Source organism: Neofelis nebulosa, chromosome 3, assembly GCF_028018385.1.
Source record: "Neofelis nebulosa isolate mNeoNeb1 chromosome 3, mNeoNeb1.pri, whole genome shotgun sequence".
Classification (NCBI taxonomy): Eukaryota; Metazoa; Chordata; class Mammalia; order Carnivora; family Felidae; genus Neofelis; species Neofelis nebulosa.
This window is the reverse complement of record NC_080784.1, coordinates 87922408-87935631: the sequence shown is the minus strand read 5'-3', so window position 1 is coordinate 87935631 and position 13224 is coordinate 87922408. Positions and strand designations below refer to the sequence as shown.

Genomic DNA, 13224 nt, shown 5'->3' with positions numbered 1-13224 from the left:
AATCCCACACAACATAGTTGGCTCTCACAAACATAGGGTTGAGTAACAAAAATGACATGAAAGAGTATGCAGTGTATGATTCTACTTTGTGTGCGAGTTCAGAAATAGGCAAACGGACTGTTAGTTAGAAGTCAGTCAGCGTCACGGTTCTACCTGAGGAGGCAGGGGCTGGGAGAGACAAGAAGGGCTTCTGAATGCTGATCATGTTCCATCTCAGGACGTGGCTGTGTATAAAGCTGACTGTTATGATTTGTGCATTTTCATGTACATATGTTACACTTACATAAAATTTAAAAATGAACAAGCAAAAAACGGCAGTAGTCTAGTGTTAAATTAGGCCTCGGCTGAATGGACAGCTCTACTGCTGTATATCCACTTCGTTGAGAGTTTCTATCATAAATGGATGTGGAATTTTGTCAGATGCCTTTTTGGCGCTTATCGATACGATCAAATGATTCTTATCCTTTATTTTTTTTAATGTGTTGTACTCTGTTGATTGACTTACCGATGTTGAACCATCCTTGTATCCCCGGAATAAAACCCACTTGATCAAGTTGTATGATCCTTTATGTATCATTGACTTCAGTTTGGTAGATTTTGTTGAGCATTTTTGAATCTTTTTTTTTTTTCCCCCCCGGCGGGCCAAAACCCTCGCTTGTTTCAGTATCAGAAACATCTTGGCCATCACAAAAATAAACTCTACTGAGGGTGATAGAAGTCTCCACAGCAAGGCTAAGAGCTCGGCTGCCAGGTGGCGAACATCGGGGGTGCATGGCTGGCACTGCCCTGGAGTAAGGGAAGAAGCAGCCGGCTGGTAGGGGGGCAGGTGCGGGCAGGGGCTTCGCTTCTGGGAGGGCACAGGTTATCAATGGCTGCTCCATCTCTGTGAGCCGCTCTCCACCGTCCACCACCATCTGTACCTGCTCCACCTCTGAGAAGCCCAGGTGGTCTACACTGGAGACACTGGAGATACTGAAGACCCCGCCCACCGCAGCTGTGTCCACACAGCCGGCGCCTTCTTTTCTGAAGCTGCAGCTGCTTGAGCACCTCCGGGAACTTCTCATGCTTGCCCAGGTGGGGCAGTTGGATGTGCACAATGGCCTGCAGCCCTATGCCCGGATTGGACGGGCAGGTGAGGATGTAGTCCAGGTGAGAGTTCCACATGAATTCCTAATTCGTAGACTTGAAGAGAGTTTCAGTCTGGGTGAGGCCATTGTGGAAGCGAGTGAACACCTCCTTCGTGTTGCCTCCCTTCTGCATGCAGAGGACCCATAGGTGGCCTTCCTCGTTGATCCACACCAGGAACGTCTTACTGTCATTGTACTGGCTGCCGTGGGCCCGTCTGGCCGGTCACAGGCTGTGTCTGAGGCCAGCAGCAGGGGACACAGGCTTGTCGAACAGAAAGTGGTCATCAACGAGTTGCCACAGCTCCGCTTCTGTCATGTCCTTGAGCGCGCAGTACCTGATGGCCAGGTTGCTATGGAAGCTCTGTTGAGCCTTGATGTGAAGCCACTGGGTGTGCTCTTGGTGCACAGCTACTCCTACAGCTCAGGGGTCAGCACGTTGGCCATGTAGTTGCTGAGGTTGGGGAATGGCATGTTGTGGCTGTTGGAGAAAGGCATGGTGGTGGCAGGCAGTGGGTGGCAGGTGGGTGGCAGACAAGACAGGGGCACTCGGTCCATCTGCAGCTCCAAGCTCTGTGTGGGCTGTTTGCATCCATGTTCTTGAGGGGTATTGATTCTTGCTTTTTTGCTTTTCTTTGTTGCTTGCTTTTCTCCCTCCTCTCCTGCTCCCCTCCCCCTGACTTTCCCTTTTCCCCTCTCCCTGCCTTTCTCCCTCCCCCCCCCGCCATTTCCCTTCTCCTCCCCCTCCCCTCCTTTTCCCTCCACTCCCCTTCCTGCCCCTTCCCTCCCCTCCCCTCCAACCCTTTCATTTCCTTACCCTCCCCCTCCCCCTCCCCTTCCCTTTATTTCCCTTCCCTGCCCTTTCTCCCTTTCTCCTTCTCCTTCTTTTATTTCTTTTTGTTTCTGTCCTTGTCTGGTTTTGGTTTCACAGTAATGCTGGCCTTGTAAAACGAGTTTGGAAGCATTTCCTTGTGTTCAATTCTTCTGGAATAATTTGAGGAGGATAGGTATTGAATCTTCTTTGGACGTTTGGTAGAATTCACCAGTGAATCCATCTAGTCCTGGACTTTTGTTTGTTGGGTGTTTTTTGATTACTGATTTAAATTTCTTACTAGTAGTCTATTCAGAGTTTCTATGTCTTCATGGTTCAGTTTTAGAAGATTGCATGTTTCTAGGAGTTTATCTGTCTCTTCTAGGTTGTCCAATTTGTTGGCATATAACTGTCATAGTAGTCTCTTTTGATCCTTTGTATTTTTTTTTGAGAAGTTTAACTTCTTTTCTTTCATTTCTCATTTTATTGATTTGAGCCCTCTTTTTTTTCTTAGTCTAGCTAATGGTTTGTTGATTTTGATAATCTTTTCAAAGAACCAGCTCTTAACTTTCCTCGATCTTTTCTATCGTCTTTTTAGTCTCTATTTCATTTGTTTCCACTCTGATCTTAATTATTTCCTTCCTTCCACTAACTGTGGGCTTCATTTGTTCTTTTTCTCTTCCTTTAGCTGTAGTGTCAGATTGTTTGACATTTTTATTGTTTTGTGAGGTACCTTGGTTTTTGTGAGGTTTTCTTGTTTTGTGAGGCATCATTGTGAACCTGCTTCTTACTGCCTTTGCTGCATGCCATAGATTTTGTTGCATTTCCATTTTCACTTGTATCAAGGTTGCTCGTGATTTCTTCATTGGCCCATTGTTGAGTAGCATGTTTTTAAATCTCCACATATTTGTGTTTTTTCCAGTTTCCTTTTTGTAACTGATCTCTAGTTTCATATCACGGTGGTCAGAAGAAATGCTGGGTATTATTTCAATTTTCTTAAATTTTTCGAGTCTTGTTTTCTGTCCCAGCATACGATCTATCCTGGAGATTGTTCTATGCATTCTTGAGAAGAATGTATATTCTGCTGCTTTGGATAGACTGTTCTGTAGATGCCTGTTAGGTCCATCTGGTCTAATGTGTCATTTAAGTCAGTGTTTCCTTATTAATGTTTGTCTGGATGATCTATCCATTGATGGAAGCGAAGTATTAATTAAAGTCAGTAAACTAAAGTCAGTCAATCAAAGCAGTATTATTGTACTGCTATCAATTTCTCCCTTTAGATCTGTTAGTATTTGGTTTTATATTTAGCTGCTCCTGTGTCAGATGCATAAATCTTTACAAATGTTATATCTTCTTGCTGGTCTGTGTGTGTGTCCTTACGTCTGAAGTGAGTCTCTTGCAGGCAGTACATAGATGCATCTTGTTTTTTTTATCCACGTAGCTGCCCTCTGTATTTGGATTGGAAACTTTAGTCCAATTGTTTCAGATTTGTGGGTCCCAGAACTGCAATCCCCCTGGGACACCAGAGCCAGGAGATCAAAGCCAGTTATGACGGGGCCACAGTGGAGTGGTGTGTGGGAATAAGGCACTTTCCCCTCCAGCTTTGACAAGGCCATGGTGGAGTGGTGCACAGAGGTGGGGCACTGGCCTGGCCGGCTTTGGGCGGGGGGCAGGGAGCAGAATGTGGGGGCAGAGGTACCCACTTGTGCTAGTGGGTTAGAGGGAGAGAACAAAAATGGCATCCGCCAGAGCTGGCACTCGCAGAGTAGAGGGAGAATACTAAAAAAGTTGCCCACCAGCTTTTCTGTCCTTCCACAGAATCCCAACAGACTCCTGCCCTTCTGGAAGATTCTATAAGATTAGCAACTGTTTCTCTTTCACTTATGGTCTAGGTGCCTTTTTTTTTTTTAATGCTTATTTTTGAGAAAGCACAAGCAGAGAGGGGCAGAGAGGGAGGCGAAGGATCTAAAGTGGGTTCTATGCTGACAGTAGTGAGCCTGATGTGGGGCTTGAACTCAGGAACCCTTAGATCATGACCTGAGCCGAAGTCGGATGCTCAACCAACTGAGCCACCCAGGTGCCCCTCTGTGCTTTTAAAACTGTGACTTCTGTGCTGGGTCCCAGGGTGAGTGATTCTGCCCCTGAGCCCTTTACAAGCAGTCCCTGTTCCCCACAGCCCTATGGTTTTCCTGGATGTAGGCCTGGCTGGTTTGCAAAACCAGATGTTTTGAGGGCTTTTCTCTTTGGTGCATGTGGCATGTTGGGGTACCTGATGTGGGGCTCAGACACACTTCTCCTCGGGGAAAAGTTCTGTGTTTGTGGGATCCCTCTTGACTGCAGGTTGCTGCGCCGGGGCAGGATTTTTGGTGAAACCATGTCTCTGTGTCTCCTACCTGTCTGGTGCTGCCTTTATCCTTTGTTTTGGAGGAGCTTGTTCAGGTACTTTTCAGGTCCTTTTCGGAGGGAATTTTTCCATTTGTAGCTGTAGATTTGTTCTGTCCAGGGAGGAGGTGAATTCAGGATCTTACGCTGCTAACATCTTGAACTGCCTTCCTACTAATTCACTCGTTTGTTCATATACTAACGCCTACATTTGGGAGGTGAAAATCAAGGCAGTGACAATAATTTTCAGTAAGGTGTGTGTGTGTGTGTGTGTGTGTGTGTGTGTGTGTGTGTACGTCAATGTCAATCAATGACCATACACATATTTGGGCTGAGGAAAGATCACCATAAGTGATTTCCAAATTACAGAAAGCAATCTGTTTGTGACCACATTTTAAAAAAATGGCACAGGACAGAAAAGAATAGAACAGACGAGTGTATTGTACATCGTGAGGGTGAGTACTGTAGTGTGTGTGTCTATACTGGATTAATTACTAGAATCATTTCTTACAATGAAAAGTGTTTTAAAGAAAAGTTTGAGGGGTGCCTGAGTGGCTCAGTCGGTTAAGCGGCCGACTTTGGCCCAGGTCATGATCTCGCGGTCCGTGAGTTTGAGCCCCGCGTCGGGCTCTGTGCTGACAGCTCAGAGCCTGGAGCCTGTTTCAGATTCTGTCTCCCTCTCTCTGACCCTCCCCCGTTCATGCTTTGTCTCTGTCTCAAAAATAAACACTAAAAAAAAAAAAATTAAAAAAAAAAAAAGAAAAGTTTGAAATTCAAACTTTAAATCAATGAAGTATTTGAGTTGGGGAAAGCACAATCTCTGAACAACGAGTGAACCATTGAAATCCTTCTGAAGCCCAGATCATACTGAGTTTAGTAGAGAAGCATTATGTAAACTCGTATACTGGTTCAACTCCAATCTCTACCACTTCCTCATGGTATGACTCTGCACCTTGGTTTCCTTTCACATAATATGAGATAACAATAGTATCCACTTCATAAAGTTGTTTCAAGAATTAAAAATGAGTTAACATTTGTAAACTTCTTAGATGTGCCCCTGACACATAGTAAGGCCCCTATGAGTATTGGTGGTTACCATGGTGAGCAGTGTGGGGGAAGAAACATATACAATGTCTCATTTAACCCAAGACCAACTGTGAGTTTTAGCACACTCAGTACTTTGTACTTTATTTAAAGTAGAGTCTGGCTAGCTGGCTTTTAAGCAGAAGCACCCAATGTCTTAATAAAACAACCATCTTGCTCCGGGGTTTTTCTACATAGGATCAAGTGGAATAATTAAAGACTACATGTTATTTGGATAGACAGGTTTAAAAAAAAAATTTTTTTTAACTTTTAAAATATAAATGCCCATAAGCAGAGTTTATCCTCTCCAACTTACCCCAGTCCTTATCACTTCCTATTGTCTTGGCCACTTGACAATTTCTATTACCCCTGGATGCATTTGAGTTTTAAATTTTTGCTGAAGATTGAAGTGCCTATAACTTTCTCACTCTGTATATTGTTGTTCAGCTTCAGATTTAAACTGAACTAATACATTTGTTACTTAACTGTGCTTCCCCGCTTCCTCCCATGTCTCCTGGCATGTTGCCTGGGATACAGGGGGGAGTGGTTGCTCTGGTGTAAGCATCTTATCCAGCGACCTTGTGCAAGTCGCTCTGAAATAGAAAAAAAAAAGCCTCTATGAAGTACATATTTTTACAGGCACAAAGTCACACACATCTATCTAGGGAAAACACCAAACTTGTGTTCTGAGTTCTAGAATTCCTAAGATGGCAGGTAGAGGAAGTGTGGGAATGTTCCATGTTTATACCGCAGCCTCGAGTACAATAAAATATATGTAACTTGGTATGTTATGGGCCTTGGCTCATTTTTAACTAGGTCTTAAATTTATATGGCACCATTCTCTAAAAAGCAATATTATACACATTGGCTCTAAAGTGTCACCACACACTCCTTTAGGGTAGATAAGTGGGTGGGTGGCATATGATCTGGAAAATATATAGCTACCACGTGACTGTTCATACTAAAATTATATAGATGTAAAAGCCATGGTTTTCATCTAGTCAATGCTAGGAGCACAGAGATTTGACTTTTCTGGTTAAGCTGATGGTTGTAGGTAGCCCAGAGTTATACACCTTGGCTATCCCTGTTGATAACATTTGCCATTTCACTTAGGGCTCTGTGAAGACTCCCAAGTCTACAGTTTCCTCAACGGCCATTAAAGTCACTGAGGAGGAAAAAAAAAAAAAGATCTTCAGAAAATACAGTTTGAATAATGGCAGCAGGAGAAGAAATTCCTGGTTATATAGCCCACTCATATATTTTTGAAATGTAGGTCAGATCTAGAGGAAGTGAAAGAAACTTCCTGTTGAATTTTCATTTATAGCATGTGTCTGGAAATCTCTAAATGTAATTTCTTGGTGTAAAATAAACTGCAGAAATCTGGGATGTGTCAGTCTGCTTTATGTTTATCGAAGCCATTCTATTTGAAGCTGAAATGTTGTAAAATTATCTAGTGGAGTGAACAGCTACAATTAGTTTAACAGACATGACTGTATTCCCCAACTGAAAAGCTGTCAAGACCTGAACAATCAGTTACAAAAAAGATCTAGGAATCCCATAAAATCCTGTCTCCTAGGAAGGATAACATTTCCCTTTGTTTGCCACACATCTCTTTGCATATGTCACTACTTCGGCCCTCTTTGTTGTTGTTAAAAAAAAAAAAAAAAAAAAGCACAGCTTGCAAACGGTCACAGTAATGTTTGTGAAAGTTTTGAGCTGGTTGGGACAACTTGGATGTTTTGATGATCCCAACCAAGTTCTCAAAATAAAAAGAGTTTGGGGAAAATCTGTAAAAATATCACACTATGGTTGATAGACATCCCCATGCCTTACCTATAGTCTACCTGGATTTTGGATTTTTCTAAACTGAGATGAGAATTCTATCAGCTGTTAGAGTAATGGTACTTGATAAATGCTACTCGGTGATGATAAATATTACTTGATGTCACTTGTAGTAGACACTGTTGACTGTTATGTAGTAACAGCAGGAGCTCTAATTTTGTCTGTCACTGTGTCCACCCTCCTTCCTGTGAAAGTTCTTCACATGCTCTGTGATGGCCACCCTATTTTCCATCCAGCAGTAAATGATTTTGCTGAGCCAATCATGTTAATCCTGTTTGCCTTGTCAGTGATTGCTTTAAGGATGGGATTCTGACCTAATAAGAAGCTCGGGGCATATCTTGGAGAAGGTGTCTTCTCTTCCTTTGGAGGCTGCTGTATGTACCTTCCTGTGACGCCTGACAAGTGGTAGCCACGTTGTGACACGGACTCAAAGCCAACCCATTGAGGACAGAGAGATGGAGTGAATCTGGGTCCTCCATGGTATCAGTACACCATCAAACCCCAAAGAAACCTACACCGAGACTTTTTAAAATGTGGGATAATTCATTTTTTTTTAATACATAAACCAAATTCAGTTGGGACTTCCTGTTACCTGCTTTCCCAGGCACCCTAAGTAACACTGCCATGAAGAAAAGAGCTTTATGATGTTATTGGGAGTAGAGCCTTCTTCTTCATAGGCTAAGACTTGGCTTCCAGAAGACTGCAGAGGCAGCGTAAAAGAGCAATGCACCTAGGGTCAGAAGAACTAGCTCTAAATCACACCCTTATTTATTGTTGGTTTGATCCCAGGCTGGTTGTGAAGGTTAAATTAAGTAATATGTGCGAAAGCCCACGAGATGGAGTCTTCTTGAGGGCAAATATTTGTTGTGCTTGCCTTTGTATCCCTGCCACACACTGGCTAGCATATAGTAGCAAATACATAGAGAACGTCTACCCTGGCTAGTGGTTTTCATGTATTAGGGAGTTTGTGTGTATTAACGTATTGAACTGTCACAACAACACTATATTATTACTCTCCTTTACTGATGAGAAAAAGGCTTGGAGGGATTCGGTCATTTGTCCAGGGTCATCCAGATAAGAAAGAAGTAATAGAGCCTGGATTTGAACCCAGGCAGTCTTCAGAGTCTAGGGTCTCGACTACACAATATTCTGCAGAGTAGGGGCTCAGGAGTTATCAAATGGATGAACAGTACCTCGAAGGAGTTCAATGAATGTTTATTGAACAAATAGGACACTGTAATTGAATAACAATTTCTTTTTCTTTTTTTTTCTCTTTTTTAATGTTTATTTATTTTTGAGACAGAGAGAGGCAGAGCATGAATGGGGGAGGGTCAGAGAGAAGGAGACACAGAATCTGAAACAGGCTCCGAGCTGTCAGCACAGAGCCCGACGCGGGGCTCGAACTCACAGACCACGAGATCGTGACCTGAGCCGAAGTCGGCCGCTCAACCGACTGAGCCACCCAGGCACCCCACAATTTCTTTTTCTTGAGAAAGAATGTGCTGTATCCTGATTTTTTCTTTAAAAATTTTTTTTTAATGTTTACTTATTTTTGAGAGAGAGAGAGAGAGAGCACTCATGAAAGCAGGGGAGGGGCAGAGAGAGAGAGAGGGAGACACAGAATGTGAGTCAGGCTCCAGCCTCTGAGCTGTCAGCACAGAGCCTGACACGGGCCTTGAACTCACAAACCGTGAGACCATGACCTGAGCCGCAGTTGGATGCTTAACCGATGAGCCACGCAGGCACCCCATGATTTTTTTCTTTAAAAAAAAAGTTCTTCTGGGGCACCTGGGTGGCTCAGTTGGTTAAACGTGTGGCTCTTGATTTTGGTTCATGTCATGGTCTCACAGTTTGTGGCTTTGGGCCCGGAATCTGGCTCTGTGTTGACAGCACAGGGGCCTGCTTAGGATTCCCTGTCTCCCCCTCTCTCTGCCCCTCCCCTTTGCACATACACTCGCTCTCTAAAAAATAAATAAACATAAAAAAAAAGTTCTTCCAGGTTTAATGGGCTTCTGTGACCATGGGTTCATTCAGGGGGTATTTTTCCATTGTAATAAGAGTGGCCACCCACGGGATCAAACCTGAATCCGAGGACTATTCTCTCTTAAGTCTGGAGAGTCTCTGAAATGAAGACTGTGCCTAGTTTCTCGGTCTCCTCCTCTCCCAGCTGACTTCCGAGGTCACATGCTGAAACTCTTCTGGTGGGTAGAACATCTTGTTCACACACCCATGGCTAGTAGCAGCTAAAAATGGCTTATTGTAGGTGAGTTGGTCTCATTGTTCTGCCGCGTCCCTATACCCTGTGGTGCTCCCATGCCTCTGTCCTCGTCTTCAGCACCTGTACTGATCTGCTCGCCGCACCACCACCCCTACCCACCCCCATTAAAATCTGTGGTCAGCAAACGGTCCTGAAGGAAAGAATTCTAACAATGCAATGAAACACATACGTGACCAAAATAATAAATCCCACACTGCAGTCCAGAATTGACTCATAACTTAATGAATGTGTTCTTTCTCTGAGGACAATTAATAGAGGGACATTTCTCAAACCTGAGAGGTCAGGCTGACAGGTTAGTGGGAAAGAGTTGGCTTGGGAAGGGAGAGCGGCAAATGACATCTCAGAAGGAAGATGTCTACTCTTCTTGCCAGGCCATACATTTAGTTGTTTCAATGATCCTTTCACTTCTGAAGTGTGTGGCCTTCATCCCCCACCCACCATCCATCTTTCCCTTGCTCCACACCTCACTCTTTCCCATCTTCCCAGGGAAGCCATAATTTCCATTATTGGTCTACAGTCTGTTATAGGACCCAGAATGCCAGCCCTAGACTGGTCTTCATGGAAATAATGCTTTCAAATCACTCCATGTTCCACAACTCATACACCTTATAAACACAAACAGAACAAGAAGTTTAGCAATTTTATAGAAAAGAAGGGCCGGAGCCTCCCAGGTGGCTCACTTGGTTAAGTGTCCAACTCTTGATTTCGGCTCAGGTCATGATCTCACAGTCATGAGATGGAGTCCTGCATTAGGCTCTGCACTGGGCATGGACCCTGCTTAAGACTCTCTCCATCTCCCCCTGTCCGTCCCCTGCACATGCTCTCCCTCTCTCTCTCTCAAAAAAAGGACCTAATAAACATTAAACTCTAAATTAGCACTGTCCAACAGAACTATAATGCAAGTTACACATGTACTTTAAAATTCTCTAGAAACCACATTAAAAAAGTAAAAAAAAAAAAAGTGGAATTAATTTTAATTATATGTTTTATTTTATTTACCCCAATATATTAAAAATATAAACATTTCAATATGTAAACAACATAAAAATAATGAGATATTTTATATAAGGTTTCATACTAAGTCTTTGACTCCAGTTCTACACTTACGACATGTCTCAATTCAGACTGGCCACATTTCTAGTACTATCCATAGCTACATGTGGCTAGTGCTGCCATATTGACAGTGCAGCTCTATACTATTCATATCTTCTCACATGTCCTAATTTTTATGAACAGTCACATATATTTTGCATGCACTTTGAACCAATGTATTCAAACTCTCTAGCATTATCCTCCCCTGAATACTGTAGATATACATGTCACGTGTATTTAGATGTTGCATGCATTACGTATACTTAAATATGTAGGGGCGCCTGGGTGGCTCAGTCGGTTAAGCGTCCGGCTTCGGCTCGGGTCACGATCTCGCGGTCCATGAGTTCGAGCCCTGCGTCGGGCTCTGGGCTGACGGCTCAGAGCCTGGAGCCTGCTTCCGATTCTGTGTCTCCCTCTCTCTCTGCCCCTCCCCCGTTCATGCTCTGTCTCTGTCTCAAAAATAAATAAATGTTAAAAAGATAAATAAAAATAAAAATAAAAATAAATATGTAATGTATAGTTATGTCTGTGGTTGCTTTGGTCCATATAAGTGGCCGATCATTTATAAAGTCTGTCTAATGATCTTCTGTTGTGTAGACTGATGGTTTGGGCATTCACCTATTGGGCGTCTGAGTAATTTATCATTGTTCTCTGTTCCAAGTTTTACTGCTATGACTGCCTTTGTTTTTAGAGTGGAATTCATTTTTTCCTTCTTTCTGTCCTTTTCCTTCCTTCTTTCCTATTCTGTTGTCTCTTTCAGGATTATAGAAAGTGAGGTTGAAAAACCTCCCTTCCTCAGTTGGTCCAGGATTGACGAACGTTCCAGTATACAAGTGCCACGTGAGGGCATCTATCTCTTCTGTGATTAAAGGAAAGTCGGTTACCAACTCTGGGCCCAGAGCAGTTAATTCATGAATGTGTAGAGAAGGAACAAAGGAGGGCGGTGGGGGGAGCTTGAAAGGTGTTGAGCAAACAGCTTCTTTCATAAAGGTTTTGCAGGAGGAAAAAAAGGAGCCCCCTTTATTTTGAAGTGTAATGAGAGGATGGGTGCACTAGAAGACATTTGCATGAATATGGATACAGCTCTCCACGTGGCCCCACTGACTAGAAAGTGACAATGAAAAGATTATGACAGCTCCTGCTACAAAGGTGATGGGCTGGATGTAATTAGGGATTAATCTGAAATTTCTAGTACATACCCAGTGTCTTGGGAGCTTGACAAGCTGCCATCTCTCCAAGATCCCCGGGGATGAGCAGTGTGGCTGGCTTACTTGGGGAGGGGGCGTAAGGAGGGCCTGCCCATAGCAAGCCACTTATCACAGTGCTAATGAACAGGGAGGCCTTCTAAGGGGCGACCTGGAGGGCTGGTGTCACTTTCCCTTTGTCGTGTGCACAGTAGCTGGCATCTCCGAAGGGCGATGACTTGTCCACCAGGAGACAAGTTGCTAGGTAACCAGGGAATATGAGGGTGCCCCCTCCCCCATCCCCAGGGGACTGGAGTGCCAAGGAGGCTCCAAGAAGGGTTTGGTGGTTAAAAACAAAAACAACTACAGCCTCGAAGATGGAAAGATTAAGTGCTACCCTAATGGGTAGCTGGCTACTATTTTGGGGGGTGGGGTGGAGTAGAAGACAGATTGGAAGAGAACTGTTGTGGCCTGGGAGAGGAAGGGGAGGGAAGGAGAGGCCTTAGAATAAAGGAGGACAAGTATTAAAAAGGGAGAGAGGGAGAAGATTGTGGGGAAGAACGCATCTCCATCAGTTCCAGAAATGACCTCATGACAGGAAGTGTGCTGGAGCCTCCATTAACTCCAGGGGCCTCGGAAGGTTAGGACAGTCTGTGCAAGAAATAGGTTGAGTATGGTCTCTGGACCAGCCATGACTTAGCTGGAGACTTGTTGGAAATGTATCAAACCCACCCTAGGCCTACTGCTTGAGAACCTGTGTTCTCACAAGCCCTCCAGGCGATTCGGAAACACATGAAGTATTGAGAGCCCCCGCTACAAAGGAAGGAGATGGCTTTTGGAGGGTGAGGGGGGTGCCAATGCAAAGTTGCACCGACAAAGTTACACAGAAAAGGAAAACTTTATGCAAGACTACTGCAAAAAGAAGAGAGGTCAGAACAGCTCAGCCTGAACTCAACTGCCCTGAAGCAGAGGAGGGGTGAGGTGAGCTGGTGGCAAAGTAGTAGGGGATGTTAGTGGGAGATGGGGGTGGGAGGTGTCATGGGCCATTTGTGTTTGTTAATAAACTTCTCCTGTTTTATGACAGCAGGTAGTTTTACAACTTGGAGCAAAGATGCCCTGCTGAAGTTAGCCTCCTACCCTTCCACAGGGACTGGACATAGAGGAATTATCTCCTTTGATGATTACATTCCGAAAAGATGGTCCCCAGGTCCTAGAGAAAGACATTCCTAGGTTGTAAAATTGGCAAGAGGCTTAAAAAAAAAATGGATTTATATACATCTCAAAGGGGCAGAGAAATAATTTACAATCACAAGTTTTCTAATGACAGTGCTCTAAGAAAAGGGAGGTCAGAAGGAAGTCTGTCTAGAGGTTTTAGAAAACTGGAGGGAATCGTAAGGCTGTCTTGGTCAGGGGGAAAGAAAGAGCCTT

At 43.9% G+C, this 13224-nt stretch overlaps 1 long non-coding RNA gene and 1 pseudogene across 1 annotated transcript; both read right to left on the bottom strand.

Annotated features, from left to right (window-relative positions):
• Positions 1–566: 566 nt before the first annotated feature.
• On the bottom strand, positions 567–3551 carry LOC131508013 (creatine kinase B-type-like; annotated as a pseudogene).
• Positions 3552–5474: 1923 nt separating this feature from the next.
• Positions 5475–7680, bottom strand: LOC131506127 (uncharacterized). The gene is made up of 2 exons (XR_009258744.1): positions 7557–7680; positions 5475–5993 (listed from the first exon to the last, which is right to left on the bottom strand). It is a non-coding gene; the product is annotated as an uncharacterized LOC131506127 (long non-coding RNA).
• Between the last annotated feature and the right edge of the window lie 5544 nt (positions 7681–13224).